This window comes from Triturus cristatus, chromosome 2_1, assembly GCF_964204655.1.
Source record: "Triturus cristatus chromosome 2_1, aTriCri1.1, whole genome shotgun sequence".
NCBI lineage: Eukaryota > Metazoa > Chordata > Amphibia > Caudata > Salamandridae > Triturus > Triturus cristatus.
Window position 1 is genome coordinate 992,842,675 of NC_140581.1, and position 25,118 is coordinate 992,867,792.

A 25,118-nucleotide genomic window follows, 5' to 3' on the forward strand; every position below is an offset into this window, starting at 1 on the left:
AGGCCACATGTATCAAGCATTTTTGCATTCGCAAATGGGCCAATTCTCAGAATCAGCCTGTTTGAGAATGCAAAAAATTATTATCACATGTATCAAACACGGTTTTGCAATTCGGTAACCTGTTAATGAATCACGAATGGGTTTGCGATTTGGTATTTTGAAGGGTCTTGTTTAGGGCTTCCCTTCCAAATACTGAATCTCTGCGGTGTGTATGAATGTTTTGGGACCGGGAATGCGGTTGCAAAACATTCACATTTTACCACTAACTTCAAGTTGGTGGTAACCCATTCGCACATGGGAAGGGGTCCCCAAGGGACCCCATCCCCTTTGGTAATGGTTGCAAAAACAGTTTTTAGAGCGCGGCCTACTCGTAAAAAATGAAAAGAAAACTTTTAATTTTTATTTTTTAAACACTACCTATTTTCCTTTAAGGCTGCATTAAAAATAAAGGATAGCTTTATTTAAAAGCAATCGCAGACATCGGGGTCTGCTGACCCCAGTAAGCTACCATCCATGTGAATTTAGTTATTACTAGGGGGTTGCAAATTGCGACCTTCCTCATTAATAATATTGAGGTAGGTCGATTTGTGACCCCCTACGAATCGCTATATGAAACTCTTTCATACTTTTGTGATTGCGGTTTTCTGCTAATTGCAATTAGGTAATCGCTATTAGGTAATCGCTATTAGGTAATCGCTATTACAAATGTTGATACATGTGACCCATAGGGTCTTGAGATGCTTCCAACTAGTCCACTTCCTAAGTTACCAAACCATCTACCTCTAGTGGAAAGTACATTCCCTATGGCTCCACAGGCACCTATTGCTTTTAACCCTTTCAAATTCTGGTCAGTAATGTTACTCATGTATTTCTTCAGGCCCTTACTCCTGTCTGAGATGTAAATACAACATTGTTGAACCTTTAACATCCAGCAGACTCCACCCTCCTTCGCGAGAAGGATGTCTAAAGCAAGTCAGTTCTGCAAAATCATCTATCTGATAGCAACCATTTCTGTATCGGCAACTAGTAACCCCACAGCTGTACTACTAGACAGCTTAACTGCAGTAGAAAGTTTTCTAATCTTGTGAGAATGAAGTATCACTCCTACAGTTGGAATCAAGGCACCAAAAAATATCACTATTATTTCACTGGCACCCACATACCTCTTAGTTCTCAACTTTCTTCCCCCCTTTGGGATCTGTAATTTGGTCCACATGATACATTTTTGGAAATACTCTCAAATAACTCATGCCGTATGATCTCTTGGTTAACTTGTAAAATGCACTTTTCCCACAAACGTAATAAACTCCAGGGAACACAGGGTCTCCTCCATCCAAATATAATCTCCAATTTCCTTGAACTTCAAAAGTGTGATCACATTCACTCATTCAAAGTTTACATCAGTTGTGGATTTTCTAATATTGAATCATAAGCTCCCTTTATGTTGCAAGTCTAATGCAAGTGCAGCCATATTTGCTACTTTTCGGTGTTCACTGTCTTCTTTTGTCCAAGGTGGAACTTTAGAATTGTTTGCAGCTTTGCTAACAGGTCTCTCCTCCAGTCTTCTACTGAATCAATAAACTTCTTTTCTACACTAGTGATGGAACAGGTTACATTGTGTCAGTGTGCTTTAGTGTCTAGGGATTTAGTGGGCTTAAAGAAGAAGTGTCCCATTATCTCCGCATTCTTGGTGTCTATTCAGGAATACTGGAAATGACCTTTCCCGTAAAATAGATTTGTCAACAGACTACAAGTAACTCCATATTTTAAGGGAATGTGATGATATGCAATCCCTGCAGTAACTGAGGCACGTAATGGCATACAAACGTAGCAATCCCTAGCATCCGTGGTGTCAACATATCCATACAATAGTTTAATGCACACATTCAGTTAATCTCCTCTAAAAGCACCCATGTGTAAGCTTTTATCATTTAAGGTGGTCAAACTACTACTATTAGTGCGATTAGGCTTTTTGGGCTGTGGTAGTACCTGTAGGCTCATCAGGAATGTGGTACAGCAGACTAAGAATTATAACCAGAATACCTAATACTATAGTGGCAACAGCAAATACAACTACACACGTTTGCTTCTAAGGGAATTTGCAACAGGCTCCATTAGTTCTTCAGTGAAAGACCATTGGCGTTAGAAGATTGCAGCACTATATTTTCTTGCAGTTCCTTCTTTCACTAGGCACAAGCAGTAATGCATAGTTCAAATGCGTCTTTGAAAAATCAAAGTGAAATCCTTTTAGTAAATGCACAGTTCGAAATCACTAATGATCACTTTCAGAACAAGTTGAGTTAGTCATTTGAGTGGCAATGCAATTTCAAATCTCAATTCAGCCACAAAGTTAAATTCTAGAAGGTTCAGGTGGATGTAAATGTTTTATAGCAAAAGGTTTAAAACACTCTCTCCCTATCATTGGCTGCCATGTAAGTAAATTTGTGGGGAGAAGTACCTCTTGCAGGGTACTCTAGCTCTTTTCTATCTTCTCGCTGTTGGTTCTTTGCCTTCACTGTCACTTTGGATGGATTTGCCAGTGTCCGCGGTATGGTGCTGGGCACTTGTACTTCGGTTAGACAGCATCTTCCTCTTTCCTGTCTTCTGGGCCACCGGTCTCCTGGCACTACTCGCATTACTTATTCAGTTCAAAACTCTTTATTCAGCCGATCCAGCCATAAAAGACAAAATTAAAACAGAAATAAAACAAATGGAAATCCAACATAGATTAAAATCATCAATTAATACACAATTGAAACGGCATAGCTCCTTGGTCAGCTATTAACATCCGTCAATAAAATAGACTCCTTGGTGTTTATTTAATTTTTAAATACATAGGTCATAAGGGCTCTAAAATTCCAATAACCGTAATAATGAGAAATTGGCTACACAAATGACCGTGATAAAAGAAGGTGATTTCCTTGACCTGGGGGTAATATTAGCCGTCATTTGATCTCCTGGCTCTTATAGCAGATTTTAAAAAAGACATTACACTAAAGCAAATGCTGGGAGCATTCGGCAATTGTAAATGATATAAGGCACGGGTACTCACAGTACGGCCCGCGGGCCGCTGGCGGCCCGCCCGGCCTTCATTGGCAGCCCGCGGTCCGTTGTCATTGAAGGATTCTTTACCGGACGCCATTTGTCCGTAATCTTAACCGGGCACCGATCGCACCGGCACAGCTTCCACCCACCTCCCTTGACTCCGATGCTGTTGAGGTCGGATGTGACAGACTCCGATGCAGCACCAAAGCTCAGATACCAGCAGCATTAGAGACGCACAGCGGGATGGCAACCTTCACACCTCAGCCCTTGATGAGCTGTTAAGAGGTGCTTGAAGGTGACTGAGCGGGAGGGGCTGACGCTTCAGGAGCAAGGACATCTATTCAGCCCTGAATGTGTCATGTCTCTGCAATTTAGAGGGGCCTCACACATTCCCTTTCTGCCCAGGGCCCCAAACATCCTAGAGCAGGCCTGGACTACCCCGAGGCAGCACGTTTCTAGTGTGAATCGTCCTCAAAATGTCAATGATCTGGTGAGTTACAAACATCAGCCATAAGGTGGTTTTCTGACTAAATCTGTGAATTACTTGTATTGCCAACATCTCGAAGTTGCACAACCATCCTCACACCGAAACAGAATGTTTCTAGCCGCAGAGGGCAAGAGAGAGACAGATACGTATCTACTTCCTGCTCATTTCGGACAAAGCACTCGTCACTGACGGTCAACTGTAGACGGACAGATGCACACCACGCTTCTCTCCACTGTGGATAAGTGGCTTCACAGGATTTTTAATGTATGAAGGAATAATTTACGGCTGGCACATTGAAGTATGAAATATGTGATTGCAGATCTATTTCAATTTAGAGGGGCCTCACACATTCCCTTTCTGCCCAGGGCCCCAAACATCCTAGAGCAGGCCCGGATTACCCCGAGGCAGCACGTGTTTATCTTCACAGAGCTTAATTACTGTCACTAAATTGTAAGCAAACCTCCGTTCTTCAAACATGCAGTCAATAATATAATAAAATAAAGAAATGGCACAATCACACCCACACTGATTAACAAAGTATGGCGGCCAATCAGTTAAATCAGTTCTCTTGAAGTATCTCCTTTAAGTACTGTACATCACAGTGGGGGATGGCAAAACTTACATTTTAGAAAGAGAGCCTGTCTTCTCGTTGTTTGTCCAGGAGTGGGTGAGGAGCCCTGCCCCACCCTGAAACCAAGATACTAGAATACTGCATGCCCACCCTGGTGGATCCTGTTCCCCCTCCTGTGATGGCTCCTGTCCCCCCTGTGGTGGATCCTTTCTCCGCCCTGGGTGGCTTCTGTCCCAGTCCTGGAATGGCTCCTGCATCGAGGGTGAAGTTCTTGATGGGCCTCTTCTCAAAAGGCTCAGCTCAAAATTAATATGAAAAGTTGAGCGAGTGAGTAAGTGAAGGGATGGGTGGATGGCTGGATGAATTGGTGAAAGGGTGAATGGATGAAGGAACGATTGAATAGATGGATAATGAGAGGCTGGATGGATTAATGAGAGAGTGGAAGGATGGATGAGAGGAAAGGTAAATAGCTGGATGAATGGCTTGAAGGGTAGCTGGATGGGTAAAAGGGTGGATGGATGAGTGAAAGGATGGATGAGTGAAAGGATGGATGAGTGTAAAGGTGGATGATGAGTGAGTGGGTGGATGAGTGAAATGATGGATGGATTGATGAATTGATAAGGGTGAATGGATGGACGGATGAGAGAAAGGGTGGATGTAAGGATGGATGAGTGAGTGAAAGGGTAGGTGGACAAAAGGATGAATAGATGAGTGAAGGAGTGAAAAGATAAATGGATGAGAGAAAGGATGGATGAGTGATAGGGTCAATGGATGGATTCATGAGTGGATGAGTAGATGGGTGGGTGGAAGGAAGGATGGCTAAGTGAAAGGGTCGATAGAGAGAGAAAGGGAGGATGGATGGATGACTGAAAGGGTGGATGGGTGGAAGAAAACTAATCGGTGACATGAAATGTAAAATAAGTTCGTAGTGTTTGTCTTTAACATATCTATTTTTGGGACTCTGAAGCCTGTGCTGCACTGGGCATGTGCTGAATATCCGGTTACTGCAAATTGCCATGCAATCCCACTTAAGATTGCTATTGTTTATAAAAACATTATAAACATGTGCTCCATGTAGTTACATCTGCTTTGGAAATACAGCATTGTCTAGTAATGTTTTGAAACGGCATACACAGGTCCATGAACTCTAGATACAGGGGGCAGGCAGCGCTATGCCAAAGTGTATTTATGCATAATTAATTCATTAAACTCTGGTACAAACACTGCTCAGTTGATCCTAAACCACTACTAAACCCATGCTGAAAGTGAAAAAGAATATAATGCTTTGCAGCCACCTCCACAAGACGGGTATATATTAATCTCTCAATTTTAAGAGTGCTGTCGATCAGTGAGCTAGGCCTATAGCACCTGGGGGCCATGCGGTCCAGTCCCCCCTTTTAAAAATAGGCACAATGGCCGATAGAAACCGGGATCTCCTTATGTGAGTCTTAAGTGAACTATTAAAAGCATTTGTAAACAACGGTCCCCATAATTCTTTATTACTCTTTAACAAATCGATTGGCCACCAAACAGGACTCGTCAAACAACTGTGGCGCATCCATGGCACCCTGTATGGGTTTGGGGAGAAACCTATTTGTGACCTAACAAACTATTATAGTGAGATAGCATAGAATCCTCACTGGTTTCTGCTAAACAGTTGAGAGATAATCCTTGGAGCAAACTCAGAATGATGACTAATGTGTCGGAGGGGTTTTTATGTTTCCAGGAAAGCCTCGAGCCATGACCTGAACAACTCACTGGGAGTCTCATTGGGATAACTTGGGCATCTACTTAAAGGTAGGTACCCCGAGATAGTGAGTGCGTTATGGGCCCCCGTCTGTCCACACGACTCCCTCACTGTTGAAGGAATGAAACGTTTTCAGGTACCAGAGATTTAATCAATAGTGGACGACCGTTACCTCTATAGTTGGGGGGGGGGGGGGGGGGGGGGGGCATGATCTTCACCAGAAAGTGCTTCCACCAAATTTACCAGATTCCGCATTGCTAAGTAACTAAACAACTCGCAGCCCCTCTCATCACGGATTTCTTCCTGGTCTTCTCTTACCGAGGGGCCTTCCTTCTGCAAAATGTTGCCTAGTTTGGCGGTAACATCTCCACATAGCAAGTACAGGGGTTGCATTGATGTTCTGCCTTGTGTGGTAACAAATTAGTAAGAAAATCCAACAATTGAGCCAGATGTATACACTTTAAGTTAACAAAGTAATTATTCTAAATAAAGAACTAAATAAAATGTAAAATGGGTGTCCCCATCTCTACGCTGTTAAATTTGAAAAGATGTGGTTCCAGTTTCAAAAGATTTGACATCCACACACAGATTTAGGTGGACCCAGACCGTAAGGACGCCCACTGCTCTCCCCTGGGGGGAGGGGGGGGGGGGGGAGCGATCGCTTGGCTTGATTAATAGGCATAACCTTCTAATGTAATTGGTCTGGTTGCATAGGTCTCCTACGGTGTCAAATTTGTTTATAAATGTCTGCCACTCTGGATAATTAACTTTCTCCTTGAGTCCTACAACATTCTGGCTCAAAAGGGAGAATAAACCATCACTGCGAGAGCTGTGGGAGGCACCAATCTGGCAAGGAATAGGTGCCTTATGTCCAGAATCAGATGCAAAAGATGAACCAGCGGTGTTAGTAAGCCAATTAGTTGAAGAGAGGGCATCAAAGTGGTTAGCCGTTGGAACGGAAAAGTTAGTGTAAGAACTTTTGCCACAATGTGCTGGACCTTGAGTAGAAATCTCAAGTGGCGGTCTCGGAGAAAGAGTCAACGGGACCAAAAAACTGCAGGGGCTGACCGTCACGGTGGGATCTGTAGAGAGATTGGGGATTTCAGTAGAGAAGTGCCTCAAACTGTTTGATAGATGGTTAACTTGCTTATAGAAAAACCCCAAAGGTACCAATTAATAGCACTCCTGGGGGTGGGCTGTGGACTTACCCATTATTAGTTAAAAAATTATTTAGGGTATCTGAAATTAACAATATCAGTCTTCAAATAGGGCATCTTTGGACCATTAAAATATCTTTAGCGTGCACTGTGAGAGAACCTTTGTCTCACTAACAAGTTTAGATTTTTTTTATATACAGGTCCTCCATTGATTCATGTTTGCCCCTCGATAGGGGTGGAACTCCCTTGAGTACTGCCACATAAGGGCAGGCCGCGGGTGGGAGGTTAATCACAACTCTGTTTGGTGCTTGGTTTAGGGTACTTGCTGTTGGTACCGATATTCAGGCGCAGTTCCGTGCTTGTAACAAGTGTGGTGTTAGATGAGGATTGTGGGGGGGGGGGTATGAGCCCTGGGCACTTCTAAAATGCCAATTAAAAAGGCTTATAAAAAAAAAAAGAGCCCTGGGCACTTCTTGTCTGTTTTAAGATGGATGAGCCACCATCGGCCACAGACACCAGATTTGAGGACTCTGCTACAGCTGTGGAATGAAAATGGGATGATACCGGGCACGAGGTTCCAGTTGATTGCAGGATATGAACTTTATGCGAGGAAATCGGGTGGGACGGAGACGCTAAGAGTTTAGATTGCTACGCATCTAGGCACGCAGCGATCTGGGTAAATTCCGCTTTTAGCGAGGTGCTAAGGTGAGTAAAATGGGCTTGAAGTAACTGTTCTGCACCCTTTTGGGATAAGCAAATGGTTTTATTTCTCAGTGAACAGCAATGTGCGCCAAAATGTGAGGGGCGAGGTCGCTGATTTGTCTTTCTCCTTGGTTTGGCAACTAGCCAGTGTAGAAGCCTGTATCAAAGAAGTGACTGTGTTATGAGGCTGTTTAGGGTGAGCTCTGCGCTTGGATTTCCTTGGAGTTGCGGGCGAATCAACCACAACCACACCCCTGGAGGCAAGATGGCTGTTTCCCATTGCTCGGCTCACAGACAGAGAAACTGCAATAGGGGAGTTGTAAGATGAGTCTGCAGCACTGAGGGTAGAAGCAGGTGTCGCAGAGGGAACAAGTGGTGAGCTAGTGCCCAAATCACCTGCATGACCACTGCTCGTTCAAACATCCAGTCGATTGATGTGCCCTAAGGGGGCGGAGTGGCGACTTGGCCATCACCAGTTATCATTTTTCCCCATGTTTAAGGGCAGACTGTAGATATGCAACAGTAAAGAGAAAGTAAAAGAGAGCTAAATCACACCTCTACTTTTGTTAGAGTACTCATGTTACTATTGCACTAGGCCCTTCGTTGGGGGTCTAAACCTAGCGTAGTCAACTACTGGATTTCACCTTTCGGAACCAACAGTTGACTCTCACAACCCCCTCAGAACAGACGAGTGCTGTCCCAGCAGCTTGGTTATCCCCAACAGCTCGAGTAACCTGTTCCTATTGTCTCACTGTAACCTCAGCACATCAGAGACTGGTGCTATTATTTCATCAAGCGGACACTGGACTCTGCGAGTTTTAGCAGCATGTATCCAGTTCAGGAGACCTCTACACTTTACAGCAGTAGTGGTAACCAGAGTCACTTGGTACGGTCCATGCCAATGCGGCTCCAAGCACGACTTGCGCTCGTGCTTCACCATTACCCAGTCACCAGGACTGAGGTCATAGCACTGCTCCTGAAGAAGTGGGTCATTCGCCTCTCCAACCAGGCGGGACACAGAACGCACCACGTCCGCCAATTCTTTAAAGTACTCCGGAATCATGTCATCTGTAATGTTCACAAGCACATTCGCAGGCACAGCTGATTGTCTCCTATCTCTCCCCATGATGATATCATGGGGCAATAATACTGTCTGGGGTACTTTGCAGACTCCTCAACACAAGAGGCAACGCATAAGGTCAGTTTAGAGACCTGGAAGCACACACTTTCGCCAACCTGGATTGCAATGTGCCATTCACTCGCTTGGCAATGCCGGAAGCCTCCGGGTGATAGCTGCAATGTTGCCTTTGCTCGACTTTTAATGCTGCGCACAACATCTTCAGAACCTCATTATTAAAATAAGTCCTTCGGTCTGACTCTAGAGAAGTCTGGAAACCAAAACACGGAATTCTCTTCCTCAACATAGTTCAGCTACTGTGAGACTGTCATTTCTCCTAGTCGGGTAAGCTTCTGCCTACCGGGAAAAGATGCTCACAATGACCAGGACATATCTCAGCCCATTAGAAATGGGTATCTCTATGAAATCCATCTGCATTCTGTTGAAGGAACCTCCATATCTCCCTATGTGACTCATGGTTACTGGTGTTTTCCTGCCAGCATTCTGTTGTTACAACAAACAAATGATGGACGGAATGCTGACAATGCAGACATTCTCCCCCAGTCAAGAGATCTGGGTTAAATCCATTGTTCTTTTGCCCACTACGCCACCCCAGTTTAGACATGCCCATATGCAAATCAGTCTTGACCCTGTGCCTCATGGGAACAGTCCAGCCCGAACTGCCAAGCCAGGTCTTCCCTGGACCGGAATCAAGCATCCTAGGACCGGTTTCTGGCTATCAGCCGTCATCAGCCAGGATAGCTTGACTCCAGTGGCGTAGTGAGCACGGGTCCCACGTCTGGGAATACCCATCCCACTTAGGGCGAAAAGGGCTTGGGGAACCTGCATCGAATGAGGGGGGCACATTGGGATTTTGTAATCTTTGCCTCTGTCACTGCTGTGCTATACTACTTCCTTGGACTGCACAAATCCACCATTCTGAACCCGATTTCCATCATTCACATTGCCTGTATTAAACAGACACTCGAGTTTCCAAAGCCCCAGCCTGCCGCAGATTTGGCAAGAGTTTGATTTCTTCAACGTCGGCACACCAACACCCATTCTCGGATCAATCTGCACAACGCTCCCTCTACCCTGTAGTGGGAAACCTCGCTGTTGGAAACCACTAACACCATGCATCTTTAGAATTTGCAGATATCCTCCTGCATAGTAGCATTATCAATGTAAGGCTGATTCTGACCTCTATATGCGTCCTTCATTTGTGCGATCATCAGCTTCTCCTTCAGCTTTTTATGTTTCCTTTCCAATTTGTCGCTGCAATACTTTGCATATCGCAGGATCTCATCAATGGGCTTGCTCTGCCAGCAAATCAAGTGCTGTTCAATTATTGAACTTACCTCCGTTCTCAACCCATGCACAAATCGGTAAATAAAATGTCACGTCTCCTTCTCTAAGATATTCTCTGTGCCACTGAACTGTTTAAATGGCTACTACAATCTTTCATAGTAGGCATGAATTGATTCTTTGATCTCCTGGGCCGTCTGGTCAGCTTTGACCCAGTCAACCTCTTTAGGAGAAATTTCCATTTCCAATTCGGTAATTAACTGATGATATTTCTTCATTACCAGTAAGTATGGATCTTGTGTACAAGGCTGACTAATCCGCTCCGAATCTGGCCAATCAGCTGCCACCTTACACTCCGTCCACAAGTCACTTGGAACAACAATCTCAAACAACATGTCTAAAACTTTCCACAAGACTGCCTAAAGTTACACAAATCTCTCAACCTGTCTGAAACATTCCACAGGATTTTCCCTCTATTTGGGGAAATCATTTGCAAATGAGGTAAGGTAATCTCTACACCATGACACAGTTCTATACCCTCAACCAGGGACCTCTCTCACCGGAAGTAGGTGTACATTTTCTTTGTCCTTCTCATTACCAGATGGAGGAATCTGTATCCTAACCTTCTTGGACTCCTTTTTTGTTTGGACCATCTACCTTCCCATTTATCAAGCTCATTCCACTCTTCATGACATAGGGTATTAATTCTATAATCTTCAGTTTCATTCCGGGCTGGCGCATGTTAAGTGTCTTGATCACTAAAGTCAAACCTGTAGCTTATCTGTAATACTTAAAACCTCTGGATAGCTATCCCATGTTTCTGTTCTAGTTCTGAAAGACGGTCATGAGCTTTTCCTGCATGCCTGGTAATGTCTTTGCATAAGAACTATAGTTCATCCTCTTTGTAAACCTCTAATCGGTTCGAACTAAGGGTGCCAGCTATCAGTTCCTCCAAGTCAATTTTCAGTCTGGTCACATCTATAACCCTATCTCTCTCTCTGGAGTTTGAACAGTATTGTCATTTGCAGCGGCATTCCCACTAGTCGTCTGGGTATCCTCACTTTTTTGAGCCAGTCCTCAAATTCTCACGTGGAAATACCTGGTTGGTTAGCTGGAGTATTCAGAATTATTGCCACTATTCAAAGTAGGCGGTGAGTGCAAAAGGGACATGTCTGAAGTGGCTGTTCCCATAGGTACTTCTGTCCTCAGGGAAACTATGATTCACCATTGGTGGGGCAGTTGAATTAGACATGAAAAAGGGTGATGGTCTCTGGGAAAATCTTCGAGGCAAGTCCATCCATATCTGGTTAGAAAAAGACATTGTATTGGAAACCCATGAAGTGTTTCCTTGTATCAGAAACTAGTGAGTCTGTGGAACTTGTCTTGGCACTGAGCTTGTTGAAGTGTCTGTTACAGTGGTTGTCCCAGTAGGAACAGCCAAAGTTTGCATAGCAGTTCCTGTGGATCCGCGCTTATACAAAGGAACCACAGATCCTGTAGTGACAGGAACCGTCATAGCCTCTGGAGTGTTTAAAGCATGTGATATGGAAGGAAATGTTGCTACTGAACTCTCTTCTGGTAGGTTTAGGTTTGAAGTTAATGGTGCAGAAGGCACATCAAAAACATCAACTGGTATGTTACTTGCTCCAGCAGGTGATCCTTCGTTGTATGGAGGTGGAAGATTTAGTAATAATTCAGTCACAAAATCCTCATCAAATTCACTGTCACTTTCCTCAGGAGTTCTCTTTTCCTTGTGCTTTCCCTTCTCCTCCTCTGTTGTCCGTACAGGATATAATAGAAATTCCCTCTTATGTCAGCCCTCCAAGCTTTCTGTTGAGCATCCCACTTAGCATACGCACAAGTGCGTATGGCTCTCTTGACTCAACTGACATTTTTCTCTCTCCTTGAGATGCACAGTATGTTTCCAAGCATTAAGTACTCCAAATTGGATAGGTCTAGGAGGCGGTTACATTTCATATAACTTTCTCCTTGAATTCTCTGTCCCACAGCAGGGAAACTGCAATACCCCATCTTGCTCAGTGATTTTATGCCATTACGAGAGCCAAAGACGTATTAAATATTTTATCGGTCGCCATATCGTGAACTGGTGTACCCTCAGGTGGTGTTTCCTCTCCTTCTCTAATGGGCACAGTCACATCTCCCCTTACTACATGCTTTAGGGCTTTTAGAAATGTCATTTCAATTCAATTTAGTAAGTCATTCACAAATGACTTTTCGTGGAAACCAGGAATTGAATTTTTCCTACAGTTCTCCTGTCCCTCGATCACAACCAATACCAGGGTGACTCTGACATATTCAACCAATTCCACTGTGACTCTACACTAACCGACCTATACCAGTGCAGCACACTGATGTCAATCTCACTCCCTGCACCTGCTCACCCTCCTTTACAATTTTCTGCCCACTTGCGTTTTCTAAGCAATTAACACAATACAATGCAAGCAACTTGAACAACTAAATCGGTCTGCTCCACTAATAAAAGGAAAGATTTCCATACAGTCAAGATAATTCGGAACTACACGTTTCAATTTAATCTAGCACTCCCCTCGAGGGAGACTTCGAACAGCGGGATGTTGCTCAGATTGATACAGTTATTGCCTGTGCACTGAGATCAATTATACCAACCGCTTCTCACAACCACCAAAGAACAAGTCCCTGTTTTAAGATGCTGTCGACTTATCACAACAGACACCACAACACAGCAGACCACTACACCCAGTGTCTTCTACACTGAGGTCACCTCGTAGGTGTGCATATATATCTATATCCCGGGATCTTAGGCCATGAGGACCCAATAACCACTTCAACTTCTTTGCATCAGGCACCACACTTGTGCATCAAATTAAACCATCTTCCCATTACACCATACATACATTAAACAAACGTCAATCTAAGCATAAGCAATTGTAACGCACAACAATATTGATACTCACACTCCTCTGCTGCTACAAGTTGTCTCCACTCTGTGTTACTCCATTAATCCTCCGACCGAACCATGGGCATTGGGTTTGGACTGGGCTTAGGCAATTTCTAGATCGATTTCCATCATGTCAGTGAATAGAACCATCCTCTGCTACCAGATTTGATTTAGTGAATTCAATCTTGCGTACTTGTCCGATTACTTTATTTTCCACTTACCTTCACCTTACTTGCCAACTTGGTCTACCGATGGACCTTTTTGTGTTGCACTGAGGGGAAAGTGTTAGCATTCTCATCTGATCAATTAATTAACAGTGCAACCACTTGGCTATACAAGGAGGACCAGGAATCGGTAGCAAATTCACTAGGTTTTATTACAAGTTAGATATCCGATTTAAATAAATCACTGGATATTAGTCTGTACAAATAAACCATCAGAACAGAGAGGCTTAGCCTCCTAAAGAAATGTAAGCAAACAAGAGTCAGGCACCCAAGCAACTCTGTAGCTGCTATACAAACAATAACATTAGAAACTGATGCTCAGAATATAGTCTAGCTTGTTCTTTCTTAAGCATTAGCAATTTAAATCTTTCAAAGACCATTTAAAGCACATAATTCTTCACAGCACAACCCTACAAAAAACTAAGAATTTTGGCACAAGAAGTATTAGCATTTCAGGAGCCTCCAAGGTATCTTGAAAGTGTTGGTCTAAGCTACACTTGGGAATTTACCGTAGCATGAGAAAGGTCGATAATATTTTGTTTAAAGGGGCCAAGGGATCTGGGGCTTTGGCAAAAGTTCTGGTTCAGGTAGGAATCTAAAGGAAACTCTGGAAACCACCAGGGAAAGTTTTGCATATGGTCTCTAAAAGTCCAAAGCCATCTGCCCATCATATCTCGTCTGTGATCAACCACATCGCTCTTTCTTGCTCCAAGGTAGTAGATATTATAATTCACAGGCTACATAGTTAACTCCCGTTTTGATAGGTCATCAATAGTAGATTGTTTCAAAAGTTAATATCGTTTTCATGTAGTATATTCTGCAACAGTGGAAAAAGATCCCACACCAGACATGGGAACTCCATCTCAGTCCCATGCTCGCCATTGAGCACAACAGTCCATTGTTTACAGAGTCTTTGAATTCCATTCCCTGACATGTATCCAATATTGCTACAAGAAATGTCTTGATTCAAACAGTTAGTGAGAACTCCTGCAAAGTAAGCAAGTCAGCAAAATTGCAAAAGCAAATGAATTCTCATGGAAACAAATTTTAAGCCTTTAGTATAATGTGGCCACTTGAAATACTAAATCTATAGTGCACCCTTATATATGTGTGTGCATAGTACACCCTTCTATGTGTGTGTACATTTAAAACACCTATGCAACATGGTAATCCTTTTTAATACTTTAGCCTAATAATTCACGTAGTAAGCAATGAAACTGCTTAACAGTAAGTATACTTGTGAACTGCATTCAAGTGTACATACGTGTGATATTAATGTATACATTGACAAAAAGTTAACATTCGACCTAATTAGGTGTAAGGCACATTTAAAGCTAAGACTGACATTTCTATGAATGAATAGATTTCCATAATATTCTCTTTAAAGCCTCAGTATATATCAAGTGAGTAATTATAGCATTCTAAAAATGAATACTCTGCATCCTCAGTATCAGGTGCAACATGTGTGAGAATCATACAGACACAACTCTCATGATCTCTGCATGATCCTTTGGTGTCATGAATCGGTCTTCTCTTTTTATGTGACTTGTAAAGAGTGGACAACTTTACTCTGCACCAGGATCATAAACCATTGGTGGGAATTTGCTCCTCTGATGGAGTGTGAAGTCCCACTGCACAGATTTCTTCGTTGTCATCCATACTGCAGGAATATTGTTTTACAGTGAAGTATGTTTCAGGGAAAAAATTTAATTGCAGCCTGTTTGCCAAGGCTTCCTACTGATGATGATGCGAAAAGACGGGAGTGGCAATGTCAAGTTTACATGATAACTGTAGAAAGTGTGATTGCTGAATGTTTCAGTGGGAGAACAGAAAATAAATTCAGAGAAGCTGACTAGAAAGATTTTTTTTTAAAAGAATACAATATTTTTCTGTGATTATTGAAAACCAATACAATACAAAACATTTTTCTTGTTGACTAGGAGCAAAGTAAAAGTGCCATGGTTTGTGAATAAAGTGTCGTACAAGTGCAGTAGCAGCATACTGCAAGCTCCCTGATCCGGTGTGAATTCAATGAATGATATTGACCAATTTCCTGATAAAAAAAATAATAATAATAAGTTGCATTAAAACAGTGAAATCCTGCTGCATTGCAGGATTTTAGTCCCAATCTCTTAAAAGCTTCGATTGAAAAAAAAAAGTTGTCCTTTGCCAAGAAAATTTAGGATAGAAGCAAAAGTGTGCTAGACTTTCTTTGTAATAGCTATAAAATCTACAGGTAAAATGGAGCCTTTTGTATTGCCATTTTTTTTTAATTTCCCTGGCATCAAACAGACCAAAGAGTAATTGTAGAAAATTAATTCTTAGGACCCAGAGAATGATAAACACATGAATACGAGGAGAAACCACTTTTGCATAATTATCTTTAAGCAAAAAAGCATGATCGCAAGAGCTGCATTTTTTTTTAAGGTCTCTTGCATGTGAGAGAGAGAGCGAAAATATGTTTATTTAATAAGCTCTTTAAAGTGGGTTTAGAAGTAGCCTGATCCCGTCTGTCCTTTCCATTTTCAATATTCATTCAACATTTTGGCTATTCAGTGTCATGTTGTACTGTTTTGTTTTGGGCAATCAAACTCTTGGTGAAAAATACCTCTAAGAATATTTGACTCTGGTATTTTCATGTTAAACCAGTATATAACCAGGGCACCATTTGCTCTTAATTAATCTATCTAAATGCAAAACTAAGTTGTGCAGGCTTGCCGATTGTGGGGTTCTGAAGAGCTTGCTCTATATTATCCCAAGCATTGTTTTTTTTCTCAAAAAACTTCCGTCCCGTAAGGTAACTCTTGAATATGTTTAGCTTTATTGATGTTTGAGCGGCATAACGGATGTTCCATCTAGATTTTTAGATTGTTTTAGCAGAACAGATCGCAGTGATATGGCTTTTTTTTTTAACCTTGCACAAATGTGCTCTGTGGTTGCCTTTTGTATGCAAGGTATCATCAAGGTAAGTGTAGAAGTCTCACACAAACATTGGAGCTTAAGAGGGAAAATAGGGTAAAACTTGAACACTCTTCAAAATAGGACTCTACACTCCTTTAAAAATGCCAAGTGACAACATAAACTGAGCTCATGTACCAAGTAAAGGGAAATATTTATTTCAGCAAGTGCCCATATATAAAATGGCAATAATGCATATATAAAATAAATGCATATAGTAAATGTATATACACAAGAAAAAATGCACAGAACGATAACTGTATGTACACAAAAATACATGCATAGAAAGAGGACTACGTGTACACAAGAATGAGAAATGAAAACTTGGAATACTTCACTGGCTGTCTTGTCTTGCATCATCGTACCACCACGATTGGGGAACCCGTTGACAGTCTCAGCAGGAGCTTTTCAGCCGGGCAAGGGCTTTAGGCAGTGCGTCCACTCCCAAAGAGAGTTCCTGTCCAAACGCCAAGAGGTCTCTCTCTTTATAATCTTACTAACATAGAGAGAGGCTTCTAGAAGCTCCCCCTCCCGTCATCTGCACTGTAGGTGCTGGCTGCACACTCTGCGTCTAGGTCTCTCAACAGAGCTGGCCAGGCTCCTATGAGAGCTGAGGCAGAATTCTTCACTTTCTTATCCTTGGGCATTGTACGCAGCCCACACTTGTTTGTTGTAGCAGCTTATCTCTCCAGCTCAGTTAAGTGAAAAGCATAAACATTTCTGTGTGCGTGCAAGTAACCCGGGGCCTGCCAGCGTTCGCAGCTTAAAGGCAGGGTCAGACGGGCATAAGATTAAACCGTGCTCACAAAATTTAAAATAAAACATGGAATCAATGGTCAACACATGATCTCACAATATATAAATGTCTGTAGCATTACACCACTAGACTGTTAACTCAGCAGACGCCATCTTGAAATCAAGAAAAAAAAAAAGTAAAGATGGCTACTTGTAAGTGACCGGTAATGAAAACCCCAAAACATGGCTATGGTGATCATTTCCCCATTGACAGATTGCGTCTGAGGCAGCAGTCGATCATAGTGACATCCCAAAAGAGAATGCCCACTCATCACAACAAATCAAATAGCGGAGATGAAACCTGCCATCACAGCCTATGAAGAAGTAGAAAGACACAAATGTCTAAAGCACACCTAGACCAAGCACCATATTGTGAGTTTGATAAAGGCGCCTAAACATACAGGTAATGCCCTGGGGGCATACAGCTTCTCATCTTATTTACACTAATACATTATGAAATCAGAACATTTTTTAGGTACAGTAATCCTCCTACCAGAGTTTAACACATTTTCAATATTAGCAGATCTATGAGTTTCATTGGATTGTGAATTGTCGTCCTGTGAAACGGGTGATCAAAAATCTTTCAAAACACTATAGCCACCACCCTCCTGTGATACATCATCACGTAAAACATTTCCACTTTCTACAACATTATTGCCTGTCTCATTACATACAGTACACCTTTCTTTTGAAAATATTTGTAAGGAAAATCAAAATACAATTGACTATCATCAGTTAGTGTCACACTTTTATCTTTCCAGAATTTCTCCTGGTCAGCAGTTTTAACAAAACAGCATTGTTACTCCACCATCCTTTATTTGTAAGCAATACTGCACTATTTGAGACCTTCATTACTTGTACAGGTGAAGAGTACACGGAATTTGTAATACTGTATTTTTCTAGATTTGGGTGTAAGAATATTGTTTACCTCTACCACGCAATAAATAAAAAGGGGAAAATCCAGTTTTATTTATTATTATAGTAACTATTCACCTTCTCAAAAATAAAATCACAAATGCACAAATAAGAAGCAATAGCCATTTGTATTCTTTCCTTAAGAAATCTATTGACCCTTTCAACTTGGCCATTACAAGAAGGATATAGAGAGGTGTTTTTTCCTGTTTGATACAATTGTAGTGCTAGAGGCACTCTTGTGGTTTGACACCCAGTGATGACCTTTGACTATCATCATTTTAATTGACTTTGATGTGTTATTTTATCCTAGCCTGGGTGTACGATGTCCTGCATATGCCTTGTTTCTCTGAAAGGTTTCTTTCTTGTAATCTTGCAGTCTTTCAGTGGGTGCTGTCTATATACATTTGCATTTGGCATCTGGAAAAGCCTTTCTGTTAGGGAGCATTGTAAAATAAAACCCCAATCCTTATTCTATAAATAGTCTTTGCATTTTGTAAAATAAAACCCTCTTCTAGGTGTTGTTGTGTGTTACGTTTTGCTTCACCGTGTTTGAACCACCGTATGGGAGAGTCTGTATTATCTGAAAGGCGGAGCAAGACATACCATTTAAAGCCAAACATTTTGACATTTTTACTGACACCAATTGTGTGCCATTGTCTGACACTAAAATATTGGGTAACCCTATAATGTCAATTTTTTATTTTAATTTAAGAACTACATCCGCTGTTAGATTAGAACTTAAATCATAGTGAATCTACTTAAAATATTAGTCAGTGAGAACAACTAAACGTTTGCCTGCTTCCAAAATATTGAATGGACCACACAAATCTATGGCCACTTTGGACCAAGGTCCACTTGGTATGTCTACCAAATGCATTTCATTTTAGTTACTCTTGCAGTGTTTGCCAAATTTTACACCCTGTGCACAATTGTCAATGAAAATATCCACATCAGAACCTATTCCCGGCCACCAATAATAGTTGTGAACCAACTTCTTTGTGGCAGTAACCCCAGGGTGACACTTATAAGCTAAAACCAAAAGCTTACTACGCAATTGTTGTGGTGGTACAAACAAATCATGTCTCAATAAAAATTCACATTAATTTGTTAATTCATTAGCTACTGGAAAGTAACTCTAAAATGCTGTATCAAAATTTCTGATCTGTGGCCAATCCCCAATTACATATCTCATTACCTGTTGAATGGTCACATCAGATTTTTGCATGTAATGTTGATAAAACCTTGTTCAGAATTTCATTGTGCTCCTCAATACTCTTTGCATGTATTAAGATATTGTTGTGGAGCTTCTGAACTCCTTGTAAGTTAATAAACATAACATCCATCAATGTTTGAAAACACTTGCAGCAGAAGCTAACCCAAATGGTAGTCAGACATATCTGTAGACACCAAAAGGTGTTTTGAAAGTAGTGTAGTCTTTAGACTCACTAATCGTACTTGATGATATGCTGACTTAAGATCTATTAACGAAAAATATTTGGAACCAATAGTAGCTTCTAACATTTCCTGTATTTTTTGTTTTGGGCGATAGGCCACATTAATATTTTTGTTAAGTTATCTCAAATCAGCATAAAGCCTAATTTCACCAGACTTTTTCTTAGTAATATCAGCAGCCGATAACCCATTCGGATGAGTCTGTGGGTTCTGTAATACCCTCTTTGCATAATTTCTCCAATAGACTTTTCAATTCTCCCTTAACAGATAGTGGTACAGATCTTACTTAATGTATAGCTTTTTCCTTTAACTTTATAGCATTTTCAACCCCTTTCACACAACCTATGTGGTCTGCATTAACTTTTTTTATTGTCTTTAAGTATTAGATCAATACATCTTTCAGTATCATAAGGAACACAAGATATTGGTAAGTCTCCAAGCACTATAGGCTCCGGTGTGTCAGGTTTGAGAATTATACCCAGCCTTCCCAAATCTCTCCACCCAACTATGGTTCTGCCTTTTTCTGTAGCATAAATATTTGTTTCAATTTTTCTACCCTTAAATTCTAAAGTGTCTTCAAAGTATCCGAACATATTTGTCATATTCACCTAAAGCTTTTGCATTAATATCCGCTTTTTTTACTCCACATTTCTCTATAAATTATAAAACATTTGATCTGCTAAAATAGTAATGGCTGACCAGCCCTAATATCCAAATCTACCTTACCAATATGTACTGTTCTTCATGGTCCCTTGAGTTTACCAGAAACCTCTTCCACAGTGAGAACAATGTTCGAACACATTTCATCATTGAAATCATCCACAGAGTTTACTTTGACATTTGAAAAAGTTTTACTTTTTATATTTTTACAAACATCACTAAAGTGTCCAACTTTACTACACTTAAGCATTTCTTAACAACCGTGGGGCGTCTCAGATATACTGCCAAATGTTTTTTAGTACCACATCTATAACAGATGAGGTTTTTTTTATTACTATATTTCCTACATGTTTTCTCAAAAGATGTATCATTGCCCTTCTCACTATCACACTTTTTTATCACTAACCGCATGTACAGTAGATGTATGTGTACTATCATTCGCTAATGCCTTAGATGATATCATTGATCGTTCAATATACTTGGCAATGTCTGTGACTTCTTGCAATGTTGGATTTCTGCAAGCCAACAACCTTTCTTGTATCTTCAAATGTCAATGAAAAAACAAATTGATCCCTTATGTAGAGATCCTTCGTGCCTTTGTAATCGCATGAGGCCGCAAGAACCCTTAAGGCAGCTAGCTATACACTCTTCTATATTTTCCTGTTCCGATTGTTTGCACATGCAAGAACTGTCTATCCACCATAAGATTAGGTTCTTCAGTAAACTTTTTCCATGTGTTTTACTGCTTCACCAGTTTTTCCATTTCAAAATGGGATTCCATTGATTGTTAAGAAATAGAGCTCGTTGGTTGATGGCATTCACTTATGCCATTGTGAACTAGCAGGATGTTTTACTGTGTGCCTCTGCCTATCAAAAAAACCCAAAATACTTGTTTGGTTAAAAAAAAATACAATGTGTGTTTGTAAATACTGTTAAGTCAGCACAAAATTAGCTTGCTGGTCACTGTGCAGGATCAGGCAAAGATTCAGATAGCCAACACTTCAATAGTGTGCTGATCACTGAAAAGTTCTGGAATGTATCCAAAAGGTGGCAGTGTTAAACATGATTCTCCTTTGACCAAGAAGACTTTGGTCCTGTGTTTATTTTGGAGATTTTGTTTGCAGTGCCCTTCTTCACTTTTAATTATTCCACATTATCAAAGCACTTTTAATTACCCGTTTTGATGGAGAAAGGTTTGCCAACATTGCTTGAATTCTACACTTGCGCTCCCTTGCATGGAGTTTATGAAGTTGCAACTCATGAAATTTCAGCATACGCTGATGCAATATTCAGCAAGGCTTGAGAAATTAAGTTAGATTAGGCCTCAATGCAGCCAAATTCTTCGTATGTGCCCAATCCAAGATGGCGGCATGCAGTATGACGCTAGTCACATTGATTTTCAATGTTCTCCGATAATCCTCCTGCCTAATATGGCGCACCAGTCGCATTTGCTGGCCTGATCAGCGCGTCATGGGAATCGTATGCAACAGCTGTGGCTGTTCAAAATATGCGCCGTTAACGCCCGTATGATTAACATTATGCAGTAACTCAATTTTTGCCCAAAATACCTGCTTTAGTTGTGCAGGCAGATTTCAACATCCGGAACATGTACTCCCTCACCAGGTAAATTTCAAAGCATTCCTCACAGTCGTACTTCACCGTCCATTTATTGTAGTGGACCATCCAAATCTTCTGTTTGTCTAATTGTCGCCAAATTGTTGTATTCAAAAGTCACATTTATCTTCTTTATTTTGTAAGTACAGCATAAGTGGGCCCACTTACAAACAACCGTGAGCATGACAAGCCTCAAGGAGTCTTCCTCGCAAAGCCCACAACATTCTTATGCCATTTAAATGCTCAATAAACATTCTATTTATTACGTGTGGCATCAAGTGGTTACTGATGGGACTATGACCTCGAGGCATGAGTTTGTGTGAGCGTATGAGTGACAGTAAGTGTGTAACATGTTTTATTGTATGAAGATTGTGTAAATGATTGGATGATTTAATGTATGAATGTAATGTATATAGTTCACACACTGCACTAACCAGCACAACAGTTAGTATGAAGAATGGGTTAAATGCAATGTCCTCGAAGTGTATTCATAGAGAAAGTGTAACAAAAACGGTCTGTCTGATGGATGCATACCGAGGCCTATTGTTTAGTCACCTCTGCATTGGCAACAGCTCTTGCTATATTAAAAAAAGATTTGTCTTGGCTTGTGCTCATTAACCCTGCGCTCTGGAAGCGAGCGCTTTTTTTTTAAATGTTTTTCCAAGATGAGTAGTACATACGATAAGCTAATGAGGTGAAAAGCTTACATGCGGATTTTTTTTTTTTTCTTTTTTTTTTCCTATTCCGTAGCAACAATTGCAGGACACCAAAAGCAAAACGTTCGGGTAAAGTCATCAAATCGAATTCCTTGCCTTTTGATTTTGGCCTTCATATCGCATTTCTTTTCTCTGTATTTTCCTTAGCCTCTGCGAATGTCATAGGGGAGTTGAGCACCCTCCCCTTTCTAACACCAAAGGTCTTCCTTTTAAACTTTAATCCTGATTGGCATGGAATTCCTGCTCTGGGAAATGCAGCCTGCTGATAATCACATTCATGTTGTGTAATGTCAATTGTGATAACTGTTCAGGGGAGTTTTAGTCATCTGTGGGACACTCTGTGTTGAGGAAATAAATCATTGTATGCAGCCATTTTGACTGCCAAGTTTCCATTCCCTGAGCAGGTAGTGAAGTTGCCATTTTACCCGTAGGCTGTGTCAGCAACCACGTACTCAACATATAACTTAATAAATACACTCTGACCGTTTACGATACATATAAAACTATTAACTGACAAACTTGAGAACAATTGCCTTCAATTATTAAACTTCAAAGCAAGCAGTTTTAATAGCTTGAATCTTATTTAGCGCACAATTAGAATACGTTTCGCTAAATATTTCCCGGATTCAGTGTTTCAAGTAATGCCTGCATCTATGCCATCCCCACTGTGCATAAAATGAATCCTGCTGCAATTCAGTCTAGCGTGTGTGTATATATGCACAAATATCTATATATATCATATATATATATCAAAGCTCCTGTGTCCTGATATATATATATTCAATCACTTATTTTTCCAGCATATAAACCGTGGATACCGTGAACAAGCCGCAAGGCGAAACGCGTCAGTGTGGGAGCAAAACCTTGCCATTAAATTGAGTGAAGCAGCCTTGGGTGTCCTGGAGTATTCTTTATATGCTGGAAGAATAAGTGATTGAATTTATAAGGGCTGCCGGGCCCTATCCAGGACCGCCACGTATGGAAGCTTCATACGTATGTGTGTGTATATATGTGCGTGTATATATGTGTGTGTGTGTGTGTATGTGTGTATGTGTGTGTGTGTGTGTGTGTGTGTGTGTGTGTGTGTGTGTATATATTCGGACATACATAGCGGTATAGTTGATTTGTTCATCCGGTGCTCGACTTTTCCCCTCTTGCTGCCTTTCATTTGCCCTTGGCTTTGCTGAGCTTCGAGTCCTGTGTAATAATTACCGCTAAGTTTCAATATGTTGCTGTGCCTGCGCGGTGATCCGCTCACTCCTTGATGAGGAACGAATGCTACGTAAACCCTTCCAGCCGGGGAAACAATGAATACATTATGCAGCCCTCAGAGTGAAATTAGAAGGGTCTGGCTGCCGGGGCCCGGTGCAGCCATTATATCACATCCTCCTGCGTTTGATATTCCAGCGAGCGGCACCCCACAACAGCTGCTCTAGATTTTGCCTCTGCCCTTGCATGAAAACAAATATTGAAGATATTAGTTTTGGATACTATGCTGTGCTTTGATTAGATACTTGCTGGTTCCGATTATGTTTTTTCTTACTACAAGACTGCGCTGTGTCAAACCTGCTGCAAAGGAAAAAGCAGGTTTCTGAATTTGTGGCGTTAGTTTGAATGTTTAGAACTTTCCTCGGGGGTCTCGAGACCATCAACGTGCCATTATAACAGTAAATCGCACCTGTTAATTTTAAGTGCGTCTGAAGCTGTAGACATTACCTCCACAGGTTATTTTTTGTAAAATTTGCTAGTTTATTAACTGTTATTACACAAGAGCTTCGAACGGAAAGGAAATGAGAATTCCTGTACAATTTTAAATTCTGAAATTAAATGTTGAATTTTTAAGTGTGCATTAATGTGGTTGTTAGCAGTTTTCAGCCTGTTTCTAAACACACACAAAGCTGGTAGCTACACAGACGGGTGCACATGAGATGAATTGCCTAGCCCCCCCCCCCCCCCAAATGGTTATCCGCGGAATCCCATGTCTCCTGTATCTGCGCTGTAACCACACCTCCACATCAGGCCCCGATTGGAAGCACAAGCCAGTGGCTGGGTATTTACATTGATGTATTTCTTTTGAGTATGATGGTGCATGTTCTGGTGATGGTGTTTGGATAAACGCCCACGTTTCATCCACGCAATTTCTTGTTTTTTTAGTTTGAAATTTTGTTATGGGTAATGTGCACACCAGCTATTTTATTGGTAGCCTTTTAAGCTAGCCACTTTATGAATCCCCACTTTTAAACCTAAACTGTTAGGAGATTTTTCTGGGTTTTGCATCCCCTTCTTTCCTTATCCAACCTAGAAACTCCTTGTGCATAGAAACAACGCTCAACTAATCCTAAAATGAGATAGTTGGAAGAGTTTGAGAACAGCTGTAGGCCATTCACTGGAGTCAGAGAGCCGGCTATCATTTACTTGGAGCTGCATTTTTTTAAAATGTAATCCTTGAGTTGTACTTCTCCAGTGTGGCTTTTTGTGTCTGTGCTCATTTATGAATCCAGAATTGACCTTGGGTGCACTGCAGATGCGCCTGGAATAGTTTGTTGGGCATAGTATCTGTATTTCACGATTAGAGTTGCTTTGGGAATTTTAGATGATAGTCAGATAGCAGTCTGGAAAATGGTTAATGCTTTATTTAATTCTTTTATTATCCTCATATTCAAGTTTGTTCCATTCCCCCACCGTTTCATTACACAGATGTCTATGCACAAAATA

General features: G+C 41.2%; 1 protein-coding gene across 2 annotated transcripts in view; it reads left to right on the forward strand.

Annotated features, from left to right (window-relative positions):
* Nucleotides 1-25,118, forward strand: part of MLLT3 (MLLT3 super elongation complex subunit) — a 504,841-nt gene that overhangs the window by 91,309 nt on the left and 388,414 nt on the right. The window lies entirely within an intron of this gene.